Genomic DNA, 12,942 nt, shown 5'->3' with positions numbered 1-12,942 from the left:
GTTCCAAACTGCTCTCCAGAATGGTTGGATCAATTCACAGCTCCACCAACAATGCATTAGTATTCCAATTTTCCCACAGTTTCTCCATCTTTTATTATTTTCCTGTTTTGTCATATTAGCCAATCTGATAGGTGTGAGACAGTACCTCAGAGTTGTTTTAATTTGCATTTCTCTGACCAATGGTGATTTAGAGCTTTTTTCATATGGCAATAGATAGCTTTTATTTCTTCATCAGAAAACTGCCTTCAACCCACTCTTTTTTGTTGTTGTTGTTGAGTCAATTGGGGTTAAGTGACTTGCCCAGGTTCACACAGCTAGTAAGTGTCAAACATCTGAGGCTGGATTTGAACTCAGGTACTCCTGACTCCAGGGCCAGTACTCTATCTACTGCACCACCTAGCTGCCCCCTTCAACCCACTCTTAATGAGCCTCTCCATATTTAGCTAGACTTCTCATTGAAAATCAGACATAATTTCTCATGTTGGCTATATTTTAAGACTTTCCAGATTGGTTGAACTTTTTTTTCCCTTGGTAATATTTTATTTTATTTTCCAGTTACATGTAAAGTTTGTTCTAACATGCAATTTTTTAATATTTTGAGTTACAAATTTTCCTCCCTCCCCCTTTCCCAAGACAGCAAGGAATCAGATATAGGTTATAGATAGACAGATAGACAGACAGACAGACAGATAGATGGATTGATAGATATGTACATATGCATAGATGTATGCTTTTATATAAAATCATATTATACATATTTCCATATTAGTTATGTTGTAAAAGAAGAATCAGAACAAAATGTAAAAACCACAAGAAAGACAAACCAATAGAAATTAAAGTGAAAATATTGTACTTTGATATGCATTCAAATGCCATAGTTCCTTTTCTGGATGTGGAGAGCATTTTCTATCTTAAGTCTTTCAGGATTGCCTTGGATCATTATATTGCCGAGAAGAGTTAAGTCCTTCATGGATGATCATCAAACAATGTTGCTGTTACTGTGGACAATGTTCTCCCGGCTCTGCTCACTTCACTCAGTATTAGTTCATTTAAGTCTTTCCAAGTTTTTCCAAAATCTGCCTGTTCATCATTTTTTACAGCACAATAGCGTTCCATCACATTCACATACTACAACTTGTTCAGACATTCCCCAGTTGATGAGTATCCCCTCAATTTCCAATTCTTTGCCTTGGTTGAACCTTATAAAAGACATTAATTTCCTCTGGCATAGCTTTCAATAACCTAGTGTCACTTTCACCCTCTGATGAGGTATGAGAGTACAACTTTAGTGACACATTCTAAATACATTGAGAAAAAATGTAATAAACTCTTTAATCTGCTTTTGTCTGAAAACTCCGAATAACAAAGATATAATTTGGTTCATTTGTTATTCCTGTAATGTTTTTAGACCATCAATTAGTATTTACATAGTCAAAATTTGAGTTTGATTTAGAAAGCACACTTTGAGTCTGTGTGAATTGTTTTCATTGTGACATTAAATGAAATGGTACTCACAATGATGTTTGAGGATAACTTTTTATTCTGTAACTTTGTAAGTTTCTAAGTATGATAGATTATCAAATTTATTCTCATTTCTAGTAGAGGCAAGAGAGGTAGCCACATTGTAATTTTTTACTTTTGTTCTAAGCTTAAACAATAAATATTTGTGATTTATATGCCATCTCAGCCTTTCTTATGAAGTACATTTTTTTTTAGATTCTTACAATGTGACTGCTGTTCTTTGAATATGAATGGAAGAGAGATGCTTTTTCTTCTTTTTTTGAATCTTGACATTAAGGATAGTATTATCAATGTGGCAAGGTGTTCATAATATATATGACAGAAATCCCAAGAAAATATAGTGTTACAGAGATGTTTCCATTCAGAAAAATATTTGCCTAGGAAGAACTTTTATGAAGGATCGCCCTGCAAAGGAAAGCCTACTGTCCTTCTCACTTTTAGTGATACATTTTATATTGTTATTCAGTCATTTCAGTTGTGTCCAACTCTTAATGATCCCATTTGGGGTTTTCTTGGTAAAGATACTGGAGTGGTTGCCATTTCCTTCTCCAGCTCATTTTATAGATGATTAAACTGCAACAAACAGGGGCAATCTACTTTCCCAGGGTAACATAGCTAGGGTCTGAGGTCAGGATTTGAACACAGGTCTTCTTGCTGACTTCAGGCCTAGCATTCTCTCGAGTGAGCTACCTATCTGACCCAAGAAAAGAGGGAAGCTACTTTAATTTTTTTTACAGAATTTCTATTCAGCTAAAAATACTCTAATGGAGATCAGCTTTCATATAACTGTTTTTTTTTTTCTATAACCTAAAAACAAAAGGAAAAGAATTTCAGTGACTCTCTTCATGAGCCAAAGGTCATGTTTGTAGATCCAATTGTAAACCTCACTGAGAATACCTCAGTAGTCACACAAAAAAGATCTGTCTTTTTCTAAAGCAAAATTAGAAAGATTTCAGAATAGTTTTTTCCCATTTTCATCTGTCTTGAAAAGTTCTCTGTAAGATGCTCTGATGGAGTAGGGACCTGAAGACAGGATATTTTCTTTCAAGGTTTGACTGCAGACACCTGCCCAGAAACATTTGAGCAGTTTCTACCTCCCAAAACATGAAGATGCTCTTAATCAATAACCAACCTTAATTAAGCAGATAATTGATAACTGATATACAATGTTCCAGGAACTGTTCTAAGAACAAAGAAAAAAATGAAATAGTCCTGAACTTTCAAGTATCTTTTCTATAGATAGAAAGTCCCTTCTTTCCTTCTTGGTGGACTGCTTTTAGACTTTGGATGTACCCTAACTTCTAACATGGAATATAGCCTACCAATTTGTTCCATGTGCTATGGAGCCCCAGGATGGATTATAAGATCATAGACCTAGAGTTGCAAGGAATCTGAAGCCATCTAGTTCAACTCCCTCATTTCACAGATAAGAAAACTGAGGCTCCTAGAGGTAATATGGTTTGTCCAAACTGATGGATATAGTAAATTTTAGAGTTGGGATTTGAGCCTGAGAAGCCTGGACTCTGGATCCCACCACAGGACCACACCATCTTCCCCAACTTTAGTCAATAAATAGGCAAGAAAATCACTTTCTTCTTATTGTGGTAGCCTACTCTTTTTTTGGATGAGGAATTCAAATCAGTATGAAAACCAGATAATCCCTCTGTCTCCAAAATCATAGATGGGGGAGATTCTGCTACACAGTCACCTAGTCATTGGATGCTCCTAGACCTAGAGAGAAGGACTGAAGTACATCTTCCTTTGTAATCTAACTTTCCCATTTCCACCTCATGTTCACTTGGGACCATGAAACATATCCAGACTCCCAGGCTGATTATGCCACCATTTCCCAGTAGAATAAGACAGGGAACTCAATAAGGATTGCTGAGTAATAGGCTTCCACTGATTTGGAATATGAATATAGTTTGAGACTCTTTGAATTATTTTATTGTCTGAATCAGTCAACAGATATATCATCAATTCCTCACAGCTGCTGACTATGGGATGTTTACTTTTGTCATGAGCCCGTGTGTTAACATGTTAACAGCAAGAATTCCTGTCTAGCTTTTCTTTTGTATTCTCTGAGTAGATGTAAGAAGCATCTATTATGCATTTTCATTTATTTTCACAATGTAAAAAAGAAGAGACCACTAAGGTTGATTCACTCCTAGAGAATGTATTTTGGCAGTTTCATGATCCCTCCCCCACCATCCTGAGATAAAAGCTTTGGATAAACTATTTCTCAAAGCTTTTAAATGGATCCAGGAAAAAATGACAGTACTACAACACAAATAAGAACAGGTAGATGCAAAGATCTGGGCCCCTGTTCAGGGCACTAAGTATTCAGTGGGAGTATTCATTATAACGTGGGAGCTGCCTCATGAGCCGGTCGAACTGTACTCTTAGAATGACCCCCTGTGGCTGGACAGATCAACAGCAGAATGTTCCACTGTCATTCTCCCTTCTGTCACTGAGCCAAGAGAAGCCTTTACTGCCACCACAGCAAAGAGTTTCCCCTAAACATTCAGCAGATTATCTTGTTTAGGTCATTTATGAAGAAGCACTTTAAAGTCCTAGATGAATTTATAATAACCGATTCACCTAAAAATAGATTTTGAAATATTTGGCTCAGAAAAGAAACTTGCTTATAGACAACAGATTTCAATTTCTAGATTATTGGGCTTATGAGATCATAATGTCTAGTTATAATTTGTCAGGTGACACCGCTGAGTTTCAGTCCATTTCACTGAGAAGAGCAGTGCTTTAATATCAGAACTGGATTTGAGCTACTTGCTTATCATTGGCTAGTTGGGTGCCCTCAGGCAAGTCATTTACAGTACCTAGGCCTCTATGTCCCTATTAGCAATGCTATGTGAAGCAAAATGAGGAATTGATGTCGGAGGTCGATTCCATTTTCATATTTTATGATTTTATCATGTTTATCTTCTTTCCTTTCCCTTAGTACTGAGGCAATTATTCATTTTTAGCCATTGATGTTTGGGGCCTTATCGAAAGCAAAATGTTTTGTATTATAAAATAGGAAAAATCTTAGTGTTGTGGTTGCTATATTCCATCTTCTTGACATCTGTGTAAAGCTCAATTCAGTATTCATGACTCAGGTCTGATGTCACCTCCAATATAAAGTTTTCCCTGACTTTATTAACTGACAAAAATCTAGTATATATTAGCAAAAAATTAGTTAGTGAATATTCACAAGAGGAAGTAATAATCATAAGGAACCTGCATGGCTTCAACCAAGAACATGCCACGTTCAAACAAACTTTGTTTCCTGTTTTGATAGAGTAAATATACTGGAAGATCTAGAATCTGGAATGCTAAATATAGTTTACTTAGATCTAAAACAAAGACTTTCACATGATCTCTCATTCTTTTTGTGGAACAAACGGAAATTCATGGACTAAGAGATAGTACAATAAGGTGGCTGGGGAATGATTGAATGCCCAAACCCATAGATTAGTCATTAATTATTCTAGTCATTTTACAGTCATATCTGATTCTTTGTGCTCTCCTCTGGGGTTTCCCTGAGAAAAGATACCAGAGTGGTTTGCCATTTACTTCTCCGGCTCATTTTACAGATGAGGAAACTGAGAACAACAGGATTAAGTGACTTGCCTAGGGTCACACAACTATTAAGGGTCTGAGGTCAAATTTGAACTCAAGAAAAGGAGTCTTCCTGTCTCTAGGTAGTGCCCTTCAATTTTGTAGGAATTCTTTAACTGTTCCCCCTAACTCCCCTCTGCAAATCCATGCTTGACATTCTAATGTTTAATATTTTAGCAAAGGTTTAGAGAAAGATATTTATAATATGCTTATCAAATGTGCATGTGACCCAAACCTGGGAGAGATAGGTAACATTTTGGATGACAAGAGTCAGCATCCGGGGGCAGCTAGGGGGTACAGTGGATAAAGCACCAGCCCTGGATTCAGGAGGACCTGAGTTCAAATTTGGCCTCAGACACTTGACTAGCTGTGTGACATTGGGCAAGTTAATTAACCTTCATTGCCCAGCAAAAAAAAAAAAAAGAGTCAGCATCCAGTAATGACTCAACAAACTACAGTGTGAGGATAGATTTAATAAGATGGAATTTAAGGAGTAAAGCAACTTTGTTAAGTATATTTGAAAATTATATAGGAGTTTTAGTGGCCTGGAAGCATAAAGAATCAATAGTGCGATATGGCAGTCAAAAATAGTAATGAAATCAGAGACTGCATTAAGAGATGATAGTGTCCTAGAAGTGATAGTGTTATTTGTAATCTTTCTTGTTCAGGACAAATCTGGCATATTGTGCCCAATTTTAGTGAGGATATTAACAAGCAGGGAAGGTTCCAGAGGAGTACCAGAATGGTAAAGAGTCATATGATGATTACTTAATAGACCTGGTAAATCCATAACTAGGGCAGGGTGACTAGAGCTTTGCTTGAAGGCACTGACTGTACTTGTACTTCTTCAGCTGGTAAAACAAATAAGCTTAGCATCAAGTTGGCAAAATTACTTGGTTAAATTAGGAAGATACAAGATGGTGCACTTAATCACTCTGGCAACTCTCCCTGGTCAGCTCTCCTGGGGCCAGCTCTCACATTGATACCTTCTCCAGTAGTTGCCTCTCCAGCAGCTGTCTTGTAGAATCCCAAGGTCTGTATTTCTCCTTACCTACCCCAGTCAACTGAATATGTCTCAATTGAAAGGTCCAATTCAATCTCTTAGATCCTGGCACAAAATTTCTAGTTATAATAGGGAAGTGCCACTGTTTTCCCTGGAGAAGTGAAGACTTGGGGGAGACATGATAACTGTCTTCAAATATTTTTAGAGATGTCATTTGAAAGAGGGATTTGGACTTTTTTTCCCCTAGGGAGAATAACTAGAAGCAATCAGTGGAAATCATAGAGGTGCAGACTTGGTGTAGGGAAAACAAAATATCACAATGAGAAGAGCAATCCCAGAATGGAATAGGTGGCCTCAGGTGGCAATGGGTTCCCCCTCAGTGGAGATAAAGGAGCAAAGGCTGGGAAACCTTGTGCCTGGTTTATTGTGAAAAGGATTTCTTTTTCAATAGTCAGTTGATAACACTGATTAAGTGCTTGCTATGTGCTTGACCCTATGTCAAATATGAGTGATACAAATATGAAAAAGAAAGAACAGTTTCTCACCTCAATGAGCTTACCATCTAATGGAGGAAAACACCACACAAAAGGAAATCAAAAGCAAGGGGAGAAGAGTGCCCATAGAAGTCCCAAAGGGTGCATCTTCTCCAACATTTATCATTTTCTGTTTTTGTCATATCTGATAACCAATCTTATAGGTGTGAGGTGGTACCACAGAGGGGTTTTTTTTGTTTGTTTTTTGGGGTTTTTTTTTGCAGGGCAGTGGGGGTTAAGTGACTTGCCCAGGGTCACACAGCTAGTAAGTGTCAAGTGTCTGAGGCCGGATTTGAACTCAGGTACTCCTGAATCCAGGGCCCATGCTTTATCCACTGCACCACCTAGCTGCCCCCCACAGAGTTGTTTTCATGTGCATTTCTCTAATTAATAGTGATTTAGAACATTTTATTTCATATGACTATAGATAGCTTTAATTTCTTCATTTTAAAACTGCCTGTTCATACCTTTTGGCCATTTCTCAATTGAGGAATGAATTATATTCTTATAAATTTGAATCAGTTCTCTATATATTTGAGAAATGAGGCCTTTATCAGAAACACTGACTATAAAAATTGTTTCCCAGATTTCTACTCTCCTTCTAATCTCGGTTGCATTGATTTTGCTTGTACAAAAACCTTTTAATTTAATGCAATCAAAATTATCTATTTTGCATTTCCTAATATTCACTATGTCTTGCTTGGCTTCCCAGGTTTTTGTATGGATAAAATGAGATGATATTTGTAAAGAGTTTGAAAACCTTAAAATACTATATAAATGCCAACTATAATTATTTTTTAAATAATTAATCATGAATAGCCTTTGGACAACTCCACTGCTGTCTGGAACTAGTTTTCTAAATAATTTAATTTTTTGAAATTTTTATGAGTTATATCTCTTTCAATAGGTTATAATCTTTTTAAAAACAGGGGTTATTATATATATTTTTTAAAATAACTTTTTACCATATTTTAATGGTCAGAGGTGAAGTTGTGACCTATAGCAAGTATAGTTACATTCATTCTATGTCCTTGACAGTGATGAAGATTTTGGTAGGCCTCCGTAGGAAGTTGGAGTAGGGGTGGGAGAATGAGGGAAATGGAAGAGGGAGTTGGAGAAGAGGTTTCAGCTAGACTATTACTGATCAGTCAGGGAAACGAAGTTGGAGTGAGGAAGAACTAGAGATCAGTGACTAGACCTCATCTGAAAAGGCCAGTGGTGGTAGCCCTGTTTGAAATAGAAGCAATGGACTATAACACAGGTCACATACAGATTCCTGAGATGGCTCAGAGTCAATAGGGGCATTTAAACTGAAACCTAGGTAAAGTCAGGATAATAATCAGGTCCAGAGAAGTAATCAGGATGGGAGCTCCAAATCTAGAAAGCAAAGGGCCAGTACCAGGTAAGCAATAGTACACTGAGCTGTTTAAAGAAACAAAGCATTAGAGTAGGAAATAACCTTACAGGTCACCTGGTCCTACTCCCTCATATTATAAGTGAGTCCAAAAGAGATTGGAACAAGGTCATACAACTAGAAAGTAGAAGAGTCAAGTGTTCTGCAGGTCTGTGAGATAAAACTAAAAGAGGGGTGAGATTCACTCATACTGAATATTCACTCATACTCCATATAAAGCCATACCATCTCTCAGAGGACTCAATCAGGAAAGCAATACTTGGGTTCTAGAATTCAGAACATCTTAAGAACTGGCTTTTGGAAGTTACCTTCAAAGTTCCTATGTAAGTCCTATGACAACATTTATCTCATTACCTTAGGGTCACAGGAAATATTATTATATAGCTTGGTCAACCAATATTATTACTTGGCTTCACTTTATTTGTTTTTTTTTTGTTTGTTTGTTTGTTTTTGTGGGGCAATGGGGGTTAAGTGACTTGCCCAGGGTCACACAGCTAGTAAGTGTCAAGTGTCTGAGGCCGGATTTGAACTCAGGTACTCCTGAATCCAGGGCCGGTGCTTTACCACTGCGCCACCTAGCCACCCCCTTGGCTTCACTTTAAATGACTGCTGTTTTCAGAAATCAAATAAACTCTCAAGGGATTTTCCACCATTGAGAAAAGGTATCAAAAAGAAAACATTAGAATATCTGTAGAACATTTTTTTTTTTAGTGAGGCAATTGGGGTTAATTGACTTGCCCAGGGTCACACAGCTAGTAAGTGTCAAGTGTCTGAGTCCGGATTTGAACTCAGGTACTCCTGAATCCAGGGCCCATGCTTTATCCACTGCGCCACCTAGCTGAACCTGTAGAGCATTTTAAAAGAGTGATTCCAAGAATGTCTTAAGCATAGGTGGAAAGACAATTAGGAAGAGACAAATGGGGCTTTGCTCTAGGGCACCGACATCTAGAATTTGAAATATGGGGTGTACTTCCTCCCTAGGAAGGTTCACATCCTTACCATGATGAGAATTATCCCCACCCCCTCAGCTCATGGTATCCCATTGATCCATTCCATTTTGCAGTGCGGATACTGCCCAGGCCACTTCCACCATGGTTCCCATATTATGATACCCTTGTGAAGGGTTCTGCCTTCCTGCCCCCAACCCTTTTTATAATAAAAATCATAATGCCCCTGCTCTTTGCCCAACTTCACCTGTGCTTGCCCTACCATCTGTCATCTCCTACAACTGTTTTTCTGCAGGTGAAAATACCCTCAGTTATAGTTCTGAACAGTAGTATTGTTGGAATACATCCCGAAACAACTATGTCAAAGGGGGCAATCAATCAATAAGCATTTATGAAGTGTCTGCATTTTGTGAGGAACTGCATAATGTGTTGGAACAAAAGCACATATTTGGTAGTACATATTTTATAAGATTTAACAACTGAAAAATCATTTGAAGAGGCAAAGTGATAATGGAGTATGGAGTCAAAAGACCTCGGTTCAGCTTTACCATAGGATTCTTAGTGTCTTTGGTCCAGTCATTTGTATCTTCTGAGCCTCGATGTCATCATATACAAAATGGGAGGGTAGCAAAGGGTAATCCCTAAGGTCCCTTCTGCTGTTAACATGATGAGTTTTTAATCCTTACTTTATAGTCACACCTCATCCCTATGCTAAGTGAACTCATGACTGATGAGATGTAAAATTTCTACAACTGATTTTTTTTTTCACTGCAGCAGCTCTGAACTTGGGAAACTTTTGAAAGTATACACAAGTGAGGAATAATGTGAGCAAGTGATGTTGAGACCATTGCCAGCTGTCAGAATTCCAGTTGGTGTTGCCCCCTCCTCTCAAGAACTCACAGAAATAATAACAATAACTCACATTTATATAGTGCTTTATGGTTCGCCAAGCCTTTACGGCCCATGGAGGAGGTAGATGAAGGATGTAGCCCACAAGTAAGCTGGAAAACACTCCTAGCAAGCTGAATGATTCATATGTATGAGGCTCCAAAGCACCCCAAAAGGTCTTCCTTGTAAAATAAATTTAAAAAAACAACAACAAAATAACTTCAAGTCTAAGGCAGACTTGCAATCAATTAACAAGAATTTTCCAAATAAAGAGCCTAGCAACAGAAGGCCTGATCTCCTGTAGTATTAAGTTTGAAGCCCAATGCTGCCAGGAGACAAGCAAAGCTGTTAGACTGGGAGTGTGCATGTTGTTAATCCCTGAGAGACAGTGGAACCAGACCAAAGATAGCACAGTGAAGGCAGGCAAAAGATTTAAAAACTTGATCATGCAAGCTGCTGACAACCATGGGACCTCAATTAGGATTGGAATCTTACTCTGGAATGATGAGAGTTCAAACCACCCCACTGCTGCTGACCCACTCATCTGCTAATTAAGTAAGTACCAATTGTGGCCTAATCTCGACAGTGATGAAACCCACATACGTGGTGGTAGAAAGAATAAGAAATGTGTTTCTAACTCTGGTGGGGGTAGGGAGGAAGAGGGAAGCTATTTAAAGTCACAGGTTTGGATTTACTGCTGTTTTACCCTATGTTATAAATTACATCCAAGATTGCCTGGTGGCTCTCAATGTGAATTGTGATGCTGAGATGTGAAAGTTTTAAATAACCTTCCTGGGTTTGGATTGTTCTCATTTAGAGGAACCCATCAGAATTCTGTAGTTTTCAGCTATTTTCATGAGTAGAGAAGCCTAAATAAAGGCATAGTAGATTGAGAACTATCTTCATAGTCAGGAAGACCTGAGTTCAAATCCTTCCTATAATACATACCCTGGACAAGTCACTTTAACTTTCTCAATGCCCCAGGGAACCTTTTAAGGCTTTAAATTGCAAAGTAGCTGCCAATGGCTTGTATTAGTGGAGGGAATTTCTTCTTGTTGATCTGTTCTTACCAGTTTGGAAGCTCATATTCTCTTCCCATTATTCAATTCCTTTGCATAATTTAACTCTCTAGACCTCAGTTTCATCATTTGCAAAATGAGGGATTAGAACTGTATTTCTAGTATTTCTTTCATCTCTTCAGCTCTGATCCTATGATCCCAGATGAGCTTCTTTCTTCATGTTTTTCATGGGAATCACTTGTGAATTATATGTTGCAGCCTGCTCACATATTCACTTCTTTATTTCTCTCTATGTGGTGTTTATTTTTAGGTCTTTCGATGCAGTGATATTCCATGCCTCATTACCATAGAGTAATGCCAGTAAAAAATTAGTATTGAAAGGATGGGTCTTTGCTTTCATCAGTAAAAGAGCTTTACAACTTCTTACAAGTAAGCCACACAGCTCTTCTCCTTCTGTAGAACTCTTGGCCCAAGTTGTTGTCCTTTTGAAATATATGTTACAGATATGCATCCTTTGGACAAGTTCTATGGAATGTCCATGTGAACATATGTTGAAATCTGGATGATATATATTTTTATCTAGTTGGTTTTTCCCATGTGGATAGAGAGGCAAAGCACCTTTGAAGGTTTACAAAGCTCTTGTAGGAGGCTCTGCAGTGTTCTGGAGCTTGATCTAATCAGCATCATGCCATCTCTAAAGGAGAAGCATCTGGAGGATATCACCATCCATATGGAATCCTTCCTTGGCCTGTACTCTCGCTGGATCTCCTCCATCACCATGGTGAATACTTTCATTGAGCATTTATCTCCCTATTTTATTCATTGTCTTAGTTTTATTGCCAAAGGGTCATTGAACAGAATAATTTCTGTTATTATCTTTTCCAAGGAATCTTGAATAATCTTAATGATTGTTAAAGATGGGCAAAACTTTTTTGCTTGTAAGTTGACATTTCATTTTAAGGAGTCAAATTCTTTTTATTAATCTACAAACAATGAGCATATTGGCATTTTGTTCTCTATATCTTTTAATTGAGTATGAAATGGTACAGATATGGTCTATTGTTTAATGTCACTTCAAAAATGTACTTGTTTCCTTCCTTAAGATAGCCTTGAGTTATTAATGCAAGGCTTATATTAAATTTTTGTATAGATGGAATAATAGGCATGTAGGTCAGGAGTTATTAATGTTCTTTCAGTCACTTTTTTTGGAAGGGGGATATTAATAGCTTCCAAGGTTTTTCCAACACCTTTGCTATTTTCCTTTCCTCTGTATACCTTGTATATCAGTCTCTCAATAACTTCATAATTTTATGGTCCACAGAATGGATCATCTTTCTATATATACACATGGTCCAATCCAGATGCAATTCATTGTTACTCTCTTTAGTTAGTCTCTGTTAATCTCTAATTACTCTATAAAAAGATATGAAACTATGGTATTAGGATCCAAATACAGTGGTTCCACTTTTCCCAATAGCCATTTTGGGGAAGCTAGGTGGTTCAGTGACAAGGCTGGAGTCAGAATCTTCTTGAGTTCAAATCTCGTCTCCAACATTTACTGTGTGACCCTAGGAAAGTCACTTAATCTTGTTTGTCTCAGGTTCCTTATCTGTAAAATTAGCTGGAGAGGGAAATGGCAAACCACTCTAATATCTTTGCTAAGAAAGTCCCATATGGGGTCCGGAAGAATTGGACATGATTGAAAAATGAGTAACCAACAAATGCAATCATTCTTGATGGGAAAAAAAGATAAAATGTCTTTGGGGTTCTTTTTTTGGGAAAGCTTTTCAATTTTTCTTCTGTTTGTATGTAGTTTTCCTTCTATTTTTATCCTGAAATGACTTTGTAATGACTTTTCTTAGTTGGAAATAATATTTAGGCCAATATTAATTAAATCATATTGGACTGCTTTTAGATATAATGTATCATTTGCTTATTACTGACTCATACATAGAAGACATAAAATCAAGGATGTAGGAGTCACCTTGTCAGCAAC

This window comes from Dromiciops gliroides, chromosome 6 (assembly GCF_019393635.1).
Source record: "Dromiciops gliroides isolate mDroGli1 chromosome 6, mDroGli1.pri, whole genome shotgun sequence".
NCBI lineage: Eukaryota > Metazoa > Chordata > Mammalia > Microbiotheria > Microbiotheriidae > Dromiciops > Dromiciops gliroides.
This window is presented reverse-complemented; position numbering follows the sequence as displayed.